Genomic DNA, 17,030 nt, shown 5'->3' on the forward strand with positions numbered 1-17,030 from the left:
TATGTAACTACCTTATTTAATTGCATGTCATATTGCAGTCATTAGCATGTATCTTCTGTGACATATTTGGGCTCGCTGCACAGGAGCAATTACTTTGCAATACATGTGTGAATCTTGGCCTAAATGTCAAACTCTTCCATTTTTTTTGTTATTTAGGTTACAAAGTCTAACTATTTTTTGCAAAACAGTAACAAGGCCTCAGGAAAACTTGCTTGGTACACTTCAGCAAATGTGTCAGTCAATTAAAAAGTTTATTACAGAAGCTCAAACTTAGTTCAGTAGCAGCTGACCATTCATCTGAATATTCTCAAACTGCACCTGATACAATTGCCTACCCTATTGCAATGCATATAAATAGATCCAAAAGTGAATCTTAATGTTCCAGTCCTAAGGAGACAATGTTATACATTACATCTTCATAAAGAATTAACAAACAATTCCTTTAGCAGTTTTAGATCTACTGCCATACTATTCCTCGTCTCTAAAATACTTGCTAAATGTATACAAAAGCAGCTGTTACATCACCTTTACACATAAAAATGTATCACTTATAGAGTGTGGTACTCATTCTGGATTCAGCACTGAAACTGTTCTATTACTCTTAAATATGATTAAATGTAGCAAGAACAAGTCTCTTTCCACCTCTGCTATTCTCTTAGACCTGTAAAAATAAAAATGATTGGCTCCAAAACTGCACACCACCAGCTGCGAATTAAATATTTAATAAATACATATAGTATTTAGTGCTTTCATCTCATAACAAGCGAGACTTCATCAGAATACATTCATCTAAAAATCTGAAGCATTTAAATACCATTACCAATTGATGAGTATCACATGACAACAGCAATCAATTATTAAAGACACCATTACAAAAACAGTCACATTCCTTTTAAAAACAGCACATTACTTTGCTATTAAACAAAACATATGTAAACTTGATGTTACCAATATACATGTATATCCCACTATGCATACTTTAAAATACAATACATTATATTTGACTTGCTCTTTCATATAGTAAAGGTGCAATAGAAATAAAGTCATTAAGACCTGGTGGAAACATGGCAGCCAACTTATACTGCCATTCCATTTCTTTCTTTTTCAGCTTATTTTTCCAATCACCCCCTCTGGGTTGTATTTTAACTATTTCTAGTATACCAAATATAAATTTATCAAAATTTTGGCAAACCTGAACATGTCTGTACAGAGCATTGTAGACTTTTTTTTATTTTTAATATCATTTAAATGTTTATATATACTATTCTTTAAATGACGTTCTGTTTTGCCAACATAGAAATGTTGACATGATGTGCATATTGCCAAATATACTATTCTACTTTTCAAACAGTTCCCTTTCTGGAATACCACTTGGCTATGCAGTTTATTATTCAAGAAAACTATTCTTTCTCTATTGATATAGACACATTGACTACACGTTCCACAGGGGTGTGTACCTACAGATGTTATATCCATTGAGTCTACCTTGCTGTCAAGCATCTTCTTGAAATTAGGTCCTGTACAATTTACAAATCTTTGTGTTCTACCCAAGCTATTAAAGATTTCATGATGTGTCCTAAAAATATTCCAATTGACTCTAAATGCTCCATTAATTTCATCTGAAAGATAGTTATATTGTAGTACACAAACTTTTTCATATATGTCTTCCTTTTTATATCTGGGGTCCATAGCCATACTAGTAACCAATCCTTCACCCAATAATGGTTTGTATACAACACCCCATTTTGCATAGACCTCATCTAGTACTTATTTTATTAAGGCCTGGGGGTACAGTCTTCTGAAACATAAGTGATATTTTATTAAATTCTGTTTTTACGTCCTCAAGATATGAAGTCATACAGGCTATTCTAACCACTTTCCCTTTAATAATACTTCTTTTTTGTTCTAGTGGATAGTTACTATGAAAATGCAGATATCCATTACAGAAAGTATCCTTCTCTTAGGCCTCTCTAAAGCCTTGGACACTACATCTCATGGTATCCTTAGTGAAGTCTGGCTAATGTGGATCTGGCATACAACACATTGGAATTGTTCAAAAGTTATCTAGCTAATTGACAAGCATTACTATATGGTCCCAAGCAGTTTCTACTTTTCTACCCAACAATATAGGTGTTCCATAAGGCTCAATACATGGACAAGTTCTGTTCAGTATCTTTGTAAAGGACATGCACGACAAACTTCCTGATACCACATTAGTACAGTTTGCCGATGACCCCATTGTTATCTATACTGCTGAGTACCTCGGTTAGTTGCAACATTCCACACAGCTTAATATTCAAAGCCTAGAATGTTGGCTTAAAGGCTCACATCTTTTATTAAATGCTAGTGAAACTAAACTACTCAAATTTGACTCCAGTGAAATCTCATTTACTTCACCAAGTAACACAAGTATTGAACAAGACTCATATGCCAAACTTTTAGGTATATTCATAGATCATAAATTATCATTCAAGAAATATATTGAATGCATAACCTCAAAAATTCACAAAAACTTGGATATGTTATACAAATTAAAACCTAACAGAAACAACACAACTAAATAAAGCCTACACTCTGTAACTACTTACATTACTATATGTATCCTGTATCATATCTATTATACAATTCCTCCTCTAAAACGTGCACGCTGATTGGCCAGCCCAACCAGCGTGCCTGTTGTAAATCCCTCAATATACTAACGGAAAAAGGTCCGGTCGCCCGGACTTTTTCCGTTAGTATAAAACACTGTCTCGCTATGTTAAAAGAGTTTAACATAGCGATACAGGTTTAAAAAAAGCAATGCAGATCTCCGTTGCTTTTTTTTAAAGCTGTCTCGCTATATTAAATGGGTTTAACATAGCGAGACAGCTTTAAAATAAGTAACGGAGATCTCCGTTGCTTATTTTAAAGCTGTCTCGCTATGTTAAACCCATTTAACATAGCGAGACAGTAAAAAGCAACGGAGATCTTGCATTCTCCGTTGCTTTTGCCCACAGCTCTGATGTACTGCTTAGGCATGCGCAGTACATCAGAACTGCCGCGGAATACCAGACAGCTGCGGAAGGGCAGCAAAGAGGCATTATACAATGCCATTATTTAAGAAAAGTAATTATTTATTTTCTTAAATAATGTCATTGTATAATAGCAATAACCCACTTCTGGGTGTGGGTAATGCGGGCTTCGCCCTCGGGACCAAACCACACCAACCGTGGTTAAATCCCACATTACCCACACCCAGGCGTGGGTTATTGCTATAATATTCCATAGCTCACCTACATAAGCTAGAAAAAACATGCAATAAAAATTGCAAAATATGCTGTTAATGTCCCCAACAATATAATTGTAAAACACTTCATAAGGTTAATTGGCTATAACTAAACACCTTTTAACATTTAACCAGTTAAAACACACACACCTCTAATTTATTTCCAAACTATATAACTCACAGAGACCTAAGATTACTGACCCAAACCCTTATAGAAGTTGTAAAAGCCACTATCCTTTGGTCAGATAGCCAAGCTATGGAATTCCATTCCCCCAGATCTTACACATGAAAGCAAAAGTAAAATATTTCTGTAAAATCCAAAAAGAAAAAAAAAACTTCCATCTGGACCTGTCCTTGCACATTCATTTTAACACCATCCATCCTATATCCCCAATCCCTATCCATCCTAGTTTCTACCTCACTTCCTCTACCTTCTTCAACCACTATAATATATACATTCTTAACCTTGTATTTAACAGTTGCCATATACTGTTAATGTATTTATTTGTAAACTTCATAACTTAGATTTTTGTTGCTGTACATATGTGTTCTGTAATTGTTTTCTGTATGCATTCAGGATTATCCATGTATAACTGATTTTTATTGCCTCTGTTGTAAAACTCTGAAGCTTCTCTTCCCAGGCCTCCACTGAAAATAGGATTTTAGCTCAGTTGGATTATTCCTTCAACAAATGGAGATAGATAGATAGATAGATAGATAGATAGATAGATAGATAGATAGATAGATAGATAGACAGATGGATAGAAAGATAGATGGAGGGATAGATAGCCGTAAGAGAAAAATATGACAAAAATAATAAAAAAATCATAAGGTTATAAAATTTTGGGAGGTTAAGAAAGTTATGGCTGCTGGTGTAGTTTAAAGTTTACATTTGTGTGATTACTGCTGTTAGGCTGAGTTTTAGGACTAGAGGAGGTAGAAGTAGCTGGAGAAGGTTTAGGTATGTTTCACAGTTTTTAACAAATGCTGTTTTACACTGTTCCAAAAAACAGGATATTTTTCCAGGAGCCAAAGTTTGGGGGCTGGCACTGAAAAGCTATGGTGACTGAAAACAAGTTTGTTATAAGGGATGTGGAATGGTAAACATTTGTAAGAAATGACCAAAGGTTCTAGTTGGAGTATGGATTGAGAGTCTGCATTTGAACAAGAGATACGGATGACATTTAAGTGGTTATAAAGAAGGGAGCCTAAGATTAGCTTTGTACTTTGTTGGACAGGAAGCTTTTGGGTGTTTGTTAAGACCCTTCAGTAGTGTGACAGGAAAAATTTTGAGCCAACAGCTTGTTAGGAGGCATCTGCATGGAAGTTAATATTGTTTTCTCGCTGGTAGCAGCAATAAGTTATTCAAATAAACCTCTTTTCTGACTGATGCTCTACCTTCTGTGGTCAATAAATTATAATGTTTTCCAGGCCTGGAAAACTCATTTGTTAACTTTTATTTTTGTTATTTCTATGTGATACTATCTTTCGGCTTTTCTCGGTTAGGGGTTGCCACAGTGGAACTCTGGTGCACTAATGATTGGCAGTGAACTTTTACGGTGTTGAGTTGCCAGCCCGGCACCCAACCTTCATGGAAGGTACACCCACTCACACACACATCTACCTGCATGTCTTTTAAAGTGAATTTGACTGTGGGGAGGACATGCAGACTCCACACAGAAGGCACGCCAGCTGAGAATCAAACCAGAGAGCCTCTTTCTGTGAGGCGACAACGCTAACCGTTGCACCACTGCGGCCCTATATTATTTCTATGTGATGATTATAATAATTTAATTCTTGATTTAGCCATATCCTTATATATCTATATATCTGTGTTAGTGGTCACAGTAGTATTAGTAGAATTGACCTGGATTTTCCAATTGTTAGGCCAAGCATTTTCTGGGTCTCAAACAAAACAGATTTAGTTTTTTTCTGTATTTGAAAATAAGATGTATGTGTCAAGATAAGCAATATTCTGTTCTAGAAATTTGTAAGTGTTGCAGCGGAAAAGAGCCTGATCTATAAATAACCATGCCATCTGTATATGATTGGTGGAAGGGTGGGAAGATCAGTTGGAAGCCTGTTAATGAACACCTAGAAAAGTAGCGATGAGAGGACTGACTTTGAGGAAGTCTTTTAATTAGGGGGGATGATGTGAGAGGGAAGGTTCTACCCTAACTTGGAAGTTTCTGTTAGGCAAAATGTTTTTTAAACAAGCCTGCTGCTTTGCCAGTAAGGACTATATCTGAAAAATCATTGATGAGCATGACGTAATTAACCAAGTCAAATGCATTGGCTGGGTCCACAAATACAGCACTAGTCAAATAAGCTTTCCACATACTGACTAAGATGTTATCAGAAAGAGTCCAGGTGGCAGTCAGAGTGCTTCTCCCATTCCAGAAACCATGTACATGTTTGGAGAGGGGATGTTATTTCCAGAAAAAATAGGCAACTGAGAATAGACTAGTTTTTCTACCATTTTCCCAAAGGTTGAACGTACTGAAATTGAGTGGAAATATGTAGATTTGGAAGCCTTTTCTGTTTTTATTTTATTTTTTTTTAGCAGGGGCTTTACTATTGTAGATTTCCAAATAGAGATATATAATATTTTTTGTAATGGATAAGCAGAAAATGTGGGGAAGGGGTTCTACAAGGTAGTCTTTAAAGGGACAGCAATCAAAGTTGTAACTGGTCATATCCAGGAGGGAGCATCGTAAGAGATTTAGTTTAAGAGATCTCCAGTTTATTTTGGGGAGGTAAGTGGTTTGGGTCTATATTAAATCAGTGAATGCTTAAAATAGCGAATGCTGATTTATTGACTCTTTAAGAGCGAAAGCTGACAATCCCGAAGACACAGAACAGCCATTTTTTTCACAGGGAAAAATAATTGCTGGGCCATTTTTGGGACTTTGCCATTTCCTCCACTGTGGTGCGATCTAAGAGTTGGTATATTTAAGTAGGGGTGTGTGTGGGGGTCACAGCCCCCCACATCGGGGGTGGGGGTGGGGGGTGAAGCCCCCCACTTTATTTTGTGTTTTGAACTTTTTTTTTTGTGGAACAGTGATTTTTTTCCCCTGGGAAAAAAAATCGCTGTTCCGTGTCTTCGAGATTGTCAGCTTTCGCTCTTAAAGGGTCAATAAATCAGCATTCGCTATTTTAAGCATTCGCTGATTTAACATATAACCAGTGGTTCCATTAGACTTGGTTTTGGAGGTATACAGGAGTTTTTTGCAGTGGTAGAATTTTAAGTAGGTTGATAAGAAAATTCTTTTAGAAAAAGATCATGCCACCAAAGGTGATTTTTATAAGGAATAGTGAAATAAAGTTGTTTTTTGTTATGATTCCCTGTAATGAGGCTTACTTTTATGGCTTCCCCATAGCTGTCCAGCAACTGCTTCCAGTGCCTGTCTTCATCCACCAGGTCTACTGAACCTGACATGACCTCTGCCAGACTGACTCTGACCTGTCTGAGACAACCTGGGACAGTGTTATGCTGCTGCAAAGAGAGTTCTTCCTTTAAACTGGAATCCCTCCACATACATATGCAACCCTAGGGAATTAAATGCAAGGGCCTTGTGGCATATCATCCATACCACCATGTATAGCTCAGCCAAAGCTCTGCTCCCCCCCAGTTGTAGACAGCACTCCTTGTGTGTCCCTGGCCTCCACTAGGGATCAACTGTGGAGGTGTGCCTAAGCAGAAGCCTTCTTCCAGGGATGGGTATACCTGTACTCACTGCCAGTGCCATCAATCACCTGAGCCACTCACCAAACGTGGGTCACCTAGGCTGTAATCAGAGCTTTATTCCACTGTAACACTGACACAGTCTGTATAACAAAGTTTACTTGTTTCTCGGATTGGTTTGTGTTTCAGAGATTGTGGGTTTGTTATAATCTCATGGCTATGGCCTTGTGCTGTCTTACACACTTTTTGGAATGTTACAGAATGTTGTAAATCATTCATGGGGAAAAGAAAACTTGGATTGCTTAATTTGGGATTAAGACTCATCCCTAGGTCTTAGCAGTGATTTCAGTTCGGGAATTATCCTGTTACTGGAGTTACTGCTTTCCTTATTCTGTGGTATGATTTAAGGTTACTGCACTGTGCTGTCACACTTTGGGATCACCTGATTGCTTTAACAGGTAACAATACTTTGATTTTTCAAACATAGTTTATAAATATTGTGCTGCCACAAACAAATCACAGGGATTCAATAAAATCTCAAATTTTCCATTTCTTAAAATGACTTTCCTCAGCCAAAGTTAGTTCCTAATGTGATTCTAGCAGTCTTTGTTCATTGAGCCTGGATAACAGGCCGATAAGAAAAAAGAAATAGGCAGTTAAGTAAAAAGAACTGTGCATATGTTATTTTTCTTCCCTCAGATTTCTGCTTTAAACAGCAGAGCACACTGCCTTATTCAAAACTAAACTCACTTAAAATGTTTGCTATTATATCACTATTAGGTTTTAAATCAAAGAGCTTTTAAATGAAACAAGAACATGTTTGCTTCTCTTTTCACAGTAGAGTTTTTGTCACTTGTTAGAAAGTGATCAGTGCATACACAGTTCCAGAGATATTGACTGAATTAATACTTAATTGCAAACCATTGATTCCGGTCATTCAGCAGTGATCTTCTATGGGTCTTTTCAGCCACTGCTTAAGAAATAACAGTGATTAGACCCAGGTGTGTAGTTTCAAGGCTCACCTGGAAAGACTGTGCACGTTATCTGATTTTCTCAGAATGTGCAGATGGTGGTGTTTGTGAGACCGAGACATGGATATACCACTCCTGTGTACATATACATGCTGGTGATTTTCTATTCTCTGTCTTTATTTTCTGTCTTCTACTCTTCTTATGGCAAAAGGCATATAATTATATCTGACCTACACTACTGCTGAGCTGCACCCATGCTGATTATGTTACTGCAAAATATACTTGTTTATTTCATGACGATCCTGTTTCATAATTATTTGCTTTATTCATCTGCACTTTGTATGTAGTACTGCTAAATGTGACCTGAGTATTCTGTATGTTATATATGCACTACTGTTATTTTTCCTTGAGCTTTTCTTCCTGGGCCTCTGCTTAAAAAAAGAGCTTGTTTGCCCATTTGGGCTTTCCCAGTAAACAAATGTTCATAAATAAATAACTAAAATAATATATTGCACTTATATGCACATCTGAACTGTAATTTATTACTCTAATCACTAGGCTACACAGTTAGGTGCTGGGAACTCCAGTAAAATCTGCAGCATGCAAAGCCTGTTTTTATTTGTTGCTTTTGCCTGCAGTGATGCACAATAAAACAACAGTAATGCCTTTGCTCCCCACAAAAAAAACAAAAAAACAAAACAAAACAAAACAAAAAACAAACAAACAAAAAACTACTTCTAGCATTTGGTTTTCATTCTACATTGTGATAGGTTCCATTTTAATAGCACACAACACTGAAAAGGGTAATTTGTACTTAATGAAGTAAAATGACTAAACGTTTTGTCTGCCTGCATTCAAAGTCTGTTCAGAAACTTCAGTACTTGAACAAATAAATACTAGATTGCAATTGTCTGTTGCTAATTATCACATAAATTTGATTTGCACACACTTCAAAGACAGTCATCTCTTTCCATTTAGCTATTATTTCAGTCTGATGGATTTTTAATTCAAACCAAACATGGGCAGGTTTCCCAGCCAAAAATACCAGAAACATGTTTATTCATAATCATCATTTTAGGAGTGGTAATTCATGAATTCTGTGGTAATGTGCATTGCTATCAATCGGCACATTTTCTTAGCTGATTTGAAAAGTTTTGGAAACTTTAGTCTTGTTTATATTTTAAATATTTGACTATGTATTTAATTCTCTCTGCCAAACTTAAAGAAGGATTTGTTTCAGAATTCACTAATATTTCACTTGTATTTAAAACACCTGCAGTTAAGAAATAGGAAAGGAATTTTTTTATGGGGTCTAATCTTATGTTTTAATAATGTATCTTGTTTTAACAGTACCGGTATCTTTCACAGAAACCAAGAATCTGTTATCTGACAATTGTGGCCCATCTAATCTGTTTCTGAGCATCTCTTTGCTCCAAATGCTGTTGGAACTGAGACTATCCTGCTTTGCACATCTTAATCATTACTCATGTGTTCATCCCTTGCACGTCTCATGTGTTCATCTCTTGTACGACCCGTGTGTTCATCGCTTGCATGACCCATGTGTTCATCCCTTGCACGTCCACATGCTGAGATTGTTTTTCACTTCTTCATATGTGTCTTTTATGAGCTTTTTCCATGAACCTAACACCCGTTTTTCTCAAAAAAGATCACTTTGTAATGTTAACTCTGAACCTGTTCACAGTCTTCTGTTCTCGTGTGGATATTCCTGAACATTGCTGTCTCCCTTCTTCTGTCTTTCCCTGGACTATTTCTAAATCTATTGCACATCTTTGCTGTGTAAAATCTACTGCATAACTTTACTGTGTTAAATTTATCGCATATATTTACTGTGCATTCTGTTGCTGACTCAAAGGATCTCAGCACGCTTTGATGTTTTTATTTATCATCCGTTTGATATATAAGAAGTAATATTTACAGATAGCTGCTCTTTTCCAAAAGCCTTCATATAAGAAACAGAACAATGCAATAGTATAGATAGACAGCCAGCCATAATTAAGAGCCCGTCTTTCACAAATGTTGCATGTTGAACACATTACATGCATACATACAAATATTTCAAGGGATTAATGCCCTTCTAGCCTGCCAATATACTAAAACACTTGTTCCCATAATGTGTCCAGGCTGTTCTTAAAAATATCTAAACTAGTACTTGCTTTAATGTAATTTGGTATTTTGTTCCATGCATCAGCTACTCTGTCAGAGAACCAGTTAGTACACTTCTCATTCCTACAGAATAATCTACATAAGTTGTCTGATAATTCTCTAGTACTTTTTGATAATCTCAAACACTCCCAGAGATAGTTGTATCTAAATACCCTACATACCCGAATAAGGTCTCCTCTAAATATCTGTATGAGACAATGTACAAGTTCAGATATTTTAATCTTTCATAAGAATTTAAATTTTCACATCCATGGATGGCCTTAGTATACTCCCATTGCACTCTTTCCACTTTACTCATGTATGTCTTCTTATAAGGTTTCCATATTGCTATTCCATGCTCATGTTTGGGTCCAATGTAACTAACAAACAATTACTTCATCATTTCTGTTTTCCTAGACTTTATAAATCTTTTATACAACCTATAGTGCTGTAACTATTATTACCCTATTGGTTGACATGATTAAAAAATAAAACTGGATTTGTCCATATACCCAGGTCCTTAAATGAATCTACAATTTCAATCACTGTGTGCTATATTAAATATGCACCTTTCAGATTATATCTCCCAAATCTCATATGCTTAGTTTTTTATATGTTTATCATCATATTATTCTCCTGTGCCCAAATGTTTTAGTCAAGTTATTTAGCAGACATGCCCTGTCTGTAACACATGTAATCAGTTTACCCAATTTCAAATCATCTGTGTACAGACTGTAGAACACCTCAGATGAAAAAGATTGTATCTTTCAGAGCTATCTAAACAAGTAAGGGCCTAGGGCAGAGCCCTGTGGGACACCCTGACTGTAACCAAGGATTTCACCTGTCCAGTTTCTGTATGACACTTGTCATGTCCTATTTATAAGCTATGCAGCTATCCATCTTATGAAGAGTACATCAATACCAAGTTGTTCTAATTTATTGATCAGTGTTTTGTGTATGACCCTCTCAAATGCTGAAGTTAAATTTATATAAATTATATCACAGCATAATTTATAGCTGTTATTATATTGTTATATAATGTTACAGGTGGTAATAGATCTATTTTCAACATATACATGCAGATATATAGTTTCAAGTCCCAACCTTACCATTTCTGACAATAACTTATCCAATATTACCTTATCCATTATTTTTCCATAACATGAAAGTAGACTTAAGGGTCTGTATGACTCTCGGTTTGTCCTACTCCCCTATCCTTTAAAGACAGATTGAATAAGTGCATGTCTCCAAGCTTGAGGAATCTCCACATATTTATATGACCTACTAAATAATAAATATAATGGTAGTGTAAATTTGTTCTGAAGTGTTCTTGGGTCATTATTACTAATTCTGCCTCTGACCAGTGATTTGTTTGGATCCTGCTTGCATAGTTCTTTTTCAACAAAATCAAATTTGATTTCAGTATTGGAGGTTACCTGGATGTCACTAGGACAACTTATCACCACCTTTGTATAGCCAAACTGTTTTGCAATCTGTTGTGTCTGAGAATAAATTTTAGAATCTACACATAGCTTATCAATTTGTATGTCTTTACTCCTTCCACATCTTAGTAATCTATAAAATGGTTTCATATTATACTCAATATCTTTATATAAGTTTTCTACAATATTTTTGTTTTGTATTCAAACAATTTCTCTTTCAAAACTTTCCACATTCCTTCTACAGTTTTTCCACTGAACACATCACTGAAACTAGTTTTACATAGTGACTGTTTTGTTTTCATATAACCTGTTATTAATCTTCTATGTATTGGTTTAGATTTCAAGTTTGGTAGCATTATCTAGCAACAAATTAAACTTAGTAACCCCATGATCACGCCACATCTACAGTGGTAAAACGTGATATGATGTAACAGGAATTTCTTTAGGAACCCAATCAGTGTCCAGTATGTTCCATTCGCTGATAGTTTTTTTTTAACAATCTGAAGCAATTTCTGAACGTACGTTGTGAATTGTTTCCTTTCTAATGTTGTTGAATTGATATTTTTCCAGTTTGTTTCTGGTACATTTGAGCCCCCATCCCCTATTATTCTTCGCTCCTTGTGTCTCATGCAAGAAATGTACGAATTCCTCTAGGTCATCTGCACTTGACTTTGGTGGTCTATGCACTCCAACAATTGTTATATGTTCCAGGGTTGTCTTTATTGTCACAGTTACACAATCTGTAGTATTGGCGTTATCACTGAACATGTAATAATCACAGGTCTCATAACTAACTTTCATCCCTATCAGTACACCTCCACCTGATTTTTGTTTGAATATCTGTTTCTGATTTCCAGTCATTGTTCTTTAATCATGTTTCATAAACAATAACAACATCAATTTTGCAATAAAGTAGCAAATTTTCCAATTAAAAAAAACCTTTATTATTAATGCCCCTAGCATTAATAACCATCAGAGACTCATGAAATGTTGCTATGAACTGTTAAATTTTCGACCTGGCAAAAATCCTGCCTTGTGTTTGTCAAATGTTACAAAATATCTGCTGCAAAAATTCTCTTCTCTGATCTTGAGAAGTGCACGCCATCCTCTCTAAACACATATACCCAAAATTAGGCTTGGATGTTCTTCACATTTCCAGTTTTTAAAACAGGACATTTTTTTCATGTAGGCATTCACCCAAAAGATCTTTTCACATACAATGACATGACTCTCCTTTCTATATGTGATTTGTGAAAAATATGTTCTAATACCTGTGAAAGCTGCACTATCTAAGTACCCTGCTAACAGTCACAGAGTCCTTGCAGATGAGATCATTTGTACTGAAATGAATAAAAACAGATCCATACTTCCTTACATTAAGGCATTCTAAGGCCTGCCTCACATCCTGTGGTTTTGCTCCTGGCAAGCATATCACTATTCAATGGTCATCATCTTCTCTGCAGATGTAAGTATCAGTTCCTCCACTAATTGAATCTCCCATTACAAGAATATATTTTCTGACCCGATCTAAAGACTCTTCAACTGCTAATTCAGTAACATCTGCTCTATCAGTTGTTACAAAGGAATGATCTTCACCACCATTAGTCCTATTAATCCCACTGTTTTCATTGCTTATACTTCTCATCCAGCTGACTTTGTACAGCCACAGCTTGAGCCATGTTGTCAATGTCTGTCTTTCTCCTCTTGCAGTAATGTTCTTCAATCCTTCCATGTTCAGTTTTGTTTTTTTCCTTTTCGCCTGCTCTTTGTCTCTTTTATTCTACCTTCAGTTATGGAAAAATTATGCCTTTTTCTATGGACTGAAGGCTATCATTCCCTGTAATATGTATGCTACATAACAAAGCAGTGTCCTTTTTAATATGTATTCTGTTTGCTTTACGGATGTTTATCAGTTTTTGTTTTATTTGTTGTGAACTTCTTCCTTTCTTTTTTTTTTTTTTTTAATTTCCTTCTATACGCTCTGAATCCTCAGATTGCTGAATACTTGTACCCATAATTCCAAAGTTGTCAATGGCATTATCTTGTTTCATAAGGGCTGAGTGATCTTTACAGACAGCAGACACATCCTTTCCTAAATGTGTTCTGGTTGCTCTTCACCTTACATTATTTATCTCATCAGTCCAGTCATTAATATATGTAACAACAGTTCCTGAAGCCATGCCAAGTGCACAAATGCAATTATCTGTTAAGTCTAGATTTACTACTAATAATGGTAAACAAATCATCCAACTTTTGACATGAGGAAGACAGATCACCCTTAAATATACATAGCATTTATTACACTGTACAAGATAGTTGTGTTTTATCAAATTATTAAAGGCATACTTATTTAAGGAATCCATATTCAGCTGCAAATGAATAAAAATTCTAAAAGAAAAGAGTAACTAAAATCAGTGACAATAGAATTCAAAGAGAACTTAAATAACTTCTAAGAGAAAAGTCACACAAACAATATACAACTAAATATTAAATTAACAACAGCAAAGTTGTTACTCTGCCTGTACAAGTTGTGAAAGTCACACAAAAGCATGAATTATTTTTCATTGTGAGTGAAAGCATGCAGTAGCTTCTACTCACTATCTCTTGCAGTTGCACCTCTTTTTAACAGTAAAGATCGATAAATCACAGACCAAGACATGATTGTTTAGATAAGCTCAGGATTGTCCTTTCTGCAGTCTGTGGGAATTTATAGCTGACTAGGCCCCCTTGGGATGGCTAGAGTTTGTGAGTTTGCCTTTCTAAAACATATCCCTTTCCAACAATTAACAGTAAAAATTAAAGGTAAAACAACAAAATATAAATCAAAGTAAATCTTCTTGTCTACAAGCTATCCCTTCCTTCCCACAAACAGAAAAAAAAAATGTGTAAAAAAATAAAATCTAAATTCAAATAAAAACTTTTCATACCAAGCTACTACGCAGTCAGTCACAAACCAATAAAGTATTGTTTAGATAAGCTCTGGGTGGACTTTGTTTTATGTGGCTGAGGGTCAGTTCTAGAGCAGCTGTATCCTCTATGAGGGATACATGTTCCTCCAAATCATTCTTTTGATGTTGTGTTGATGTTATATCCTTAGACTGAGTATTTCTAATGCCATTTGCTGATGTGTGATAAATCCATCAGTACTGGGTCAGAGGATGTTTTATATGCCAGACACAGGTCAGCTCTTAGCAGTTTGCAGGATACTGAGTATAGTGACAGGACTTCAAGGCAGTCAATGTAGGACATATGGTTTAGGCCTTCTATCCTTTTAGTAAGGTATCTCTGTGGGTGTTCCAGTTATTGCATGTGTCTGGACAGATACATGCCAAAAGGGCATTATACTCAAAGATTGGTCTTATGAGGGCTGAGTAAAAAGGGGGACAATGACATCCATAGATCTAGACATAATCATGTTGTTCCTAAGCTATCCAATAGAAAAGGGCTTTCTTGCAACAATGGACACATGTCGATCTGAATTTAGGTCACTGTCCACAAAGGTTCTGAAATCCTAAACAACTGGGTCAACTCTTAGGGGTGTATTGTCAATGTGGTAGTTTCCGGGAGTAGATGATTTCCAAAAGATACACTAATACATTTTTGGAATTTTATTTCAGTCCATGATTTTGGCACCAGTTATTTATTTGGGACAATCCTTTCTGCAGGATGGCCAAGTCATTTGGGGATTCAATGACTGCTACTAACTTGCATTTATCTGTAAACTTTGTCAGTCAGAGTCCTTTGTTATTTACTTTTACTTCAAAAAAGTAGGTGCCAGACAAGAGAGGTAATCGCACAGAACCCTGGGGAGGGACTCCTCTGGTGACTGGTGTCTCCGTGGAAGTAACTTCCTTTATTTTGATTTCCTGCACCCATCTTTGAGGCAGTTGGTAATCCAGGGGCTAACATAGAGGTTTATTCCCAGTTTACTTAGCTTTTCTGCTATACCTGAGTGGGGAATTGTGTCAAAAGCTTTGGCCAGGTCAAAGTATGTAGTGTAACATTTTGCCTTCATCCATTGCTTTCCAAGAAAGTCCACCAGGTTCAGTTAGTATGACCTACCCATGACGAATCCAAACTGAGATGGGTCCAGTCTTCCTAGGTTCCTTCATCCATTGCTTTGGTGACCTTTCCAAGAAAGTCCACCAGGTCCAGTTAGTATGACCTACCCATGATGAATCCAAACTGAGATGGGTCCAGTCTTCCTAGGTTCCTTATGTCCTGATTGATTAGTTCCATGATAAGTCTTTCCATGGCTTTGGATATGAAGTTGGTCAGACTTATGGATGTGTAATTGCCTGGGATTGAGGAAGGTCATCTCTTATGCAGGGGAAAGACTATAGCTGTTCTCCATTTGCTTGGTACAAAACCTGTTTGGAGGCTGAGATTGAACAGTGTTGTTAGGAGTGTGGCTAAATCATGCTTCATGCTATTTAAGATGCATCCAGGGGTATTGTCAGGACCTGTCAATGCAGTATTTTTAGCTTTTGATAGCACCTTTAGGACTTGGTCTTGTGAGATAGCTGGGGGTGAGACAGTTTCAAGTATATCTTGAGGGAAAGACAAAGGGGAGGGGGAGGAGTAAAGCTAGAGCTAAATTTATCAGCCAGTGTGGACATGCTGTAAGTGGATTGGACACTCTAAATTGGCCCTAGGTGTGAGTGCGTGTTTGTGCCTTCTGTGGAAGGCTGGGCACTGGGCTGGCAACTTGACACCGTAAAACTCCACTGCCAATCATGAGCGGACATGTGATCTGCTGTGGCGACCTCTAACCGGGAAAAGCCGAAAGAAGAAGAAGAAGAAGTGTGTTCGCTATATCTTCAGCTTCATTGTAGGAAACATTGTTTACAATCAGCTCAGAGCATTGCTGCATTGTGATTTTGAGATTACAAACATAACTAAAAAAGGCCTTGTGATTGTCTTTTGCTTGGGTAGCTATTTTAACCTCAGACTTGCCTTTGGTGGATTTTATTATGCTTATACGTTTGTTTATTTCAGTGACAAGGGCTCTAAGATTCTGGGAAATATTCTTCTTACTTTCAGTCAAAATTATTTTCCTTTTATTGTAAAGCTTGTTGATATCCACATGTGGGTGTGTTTCTGGGGTTTGCTGTTTGCTTGTTCCTATGGCATACAGTTGCATCTATGCAGCTGTTTACATGCTGGTATAATGTGTTGGAGTACGTTTCCATGTATTCAGTGGAGTTCACTGGTTTTATTGGGTATTTGAAGCTTGCCAATGTATCAGTTAGGAGTAGGCTGTTTGTCTAAATGAAATTTCTAAAGGTACCTTGGATGGAAGGGATCTCTGTTTTCAATCTTATTTTGAAGGAGACTGCCTTATGGTTAGACCAAATGAATGATGAAGATATGCAAGGGATCATACAAGTTGCTCCTGTATTAGTAAGGACAAGATCCAAGATGTTATTCCCCCTAGTGAGTATCCTGAGTTATTGTATTAAGTCCAGCAATCTCTGTGCTTGTGCACTACTGGTGATATAGGT

Source organism: Protopterus annectens, chromosome 1.part0, assembly GCF_019279795.1.
Source record: "Protopterus annectens isolate FY-2018-M chromosome 1.part0, PAN1.0, whole genome shotgun sequence".
In the NCBI taxonomy this organism is placed as follows: Eukaryota; Metazoa; Chordata; order Ceratodontiformes; family Protopteridae; genus Protopterus; species Protopterus annectens.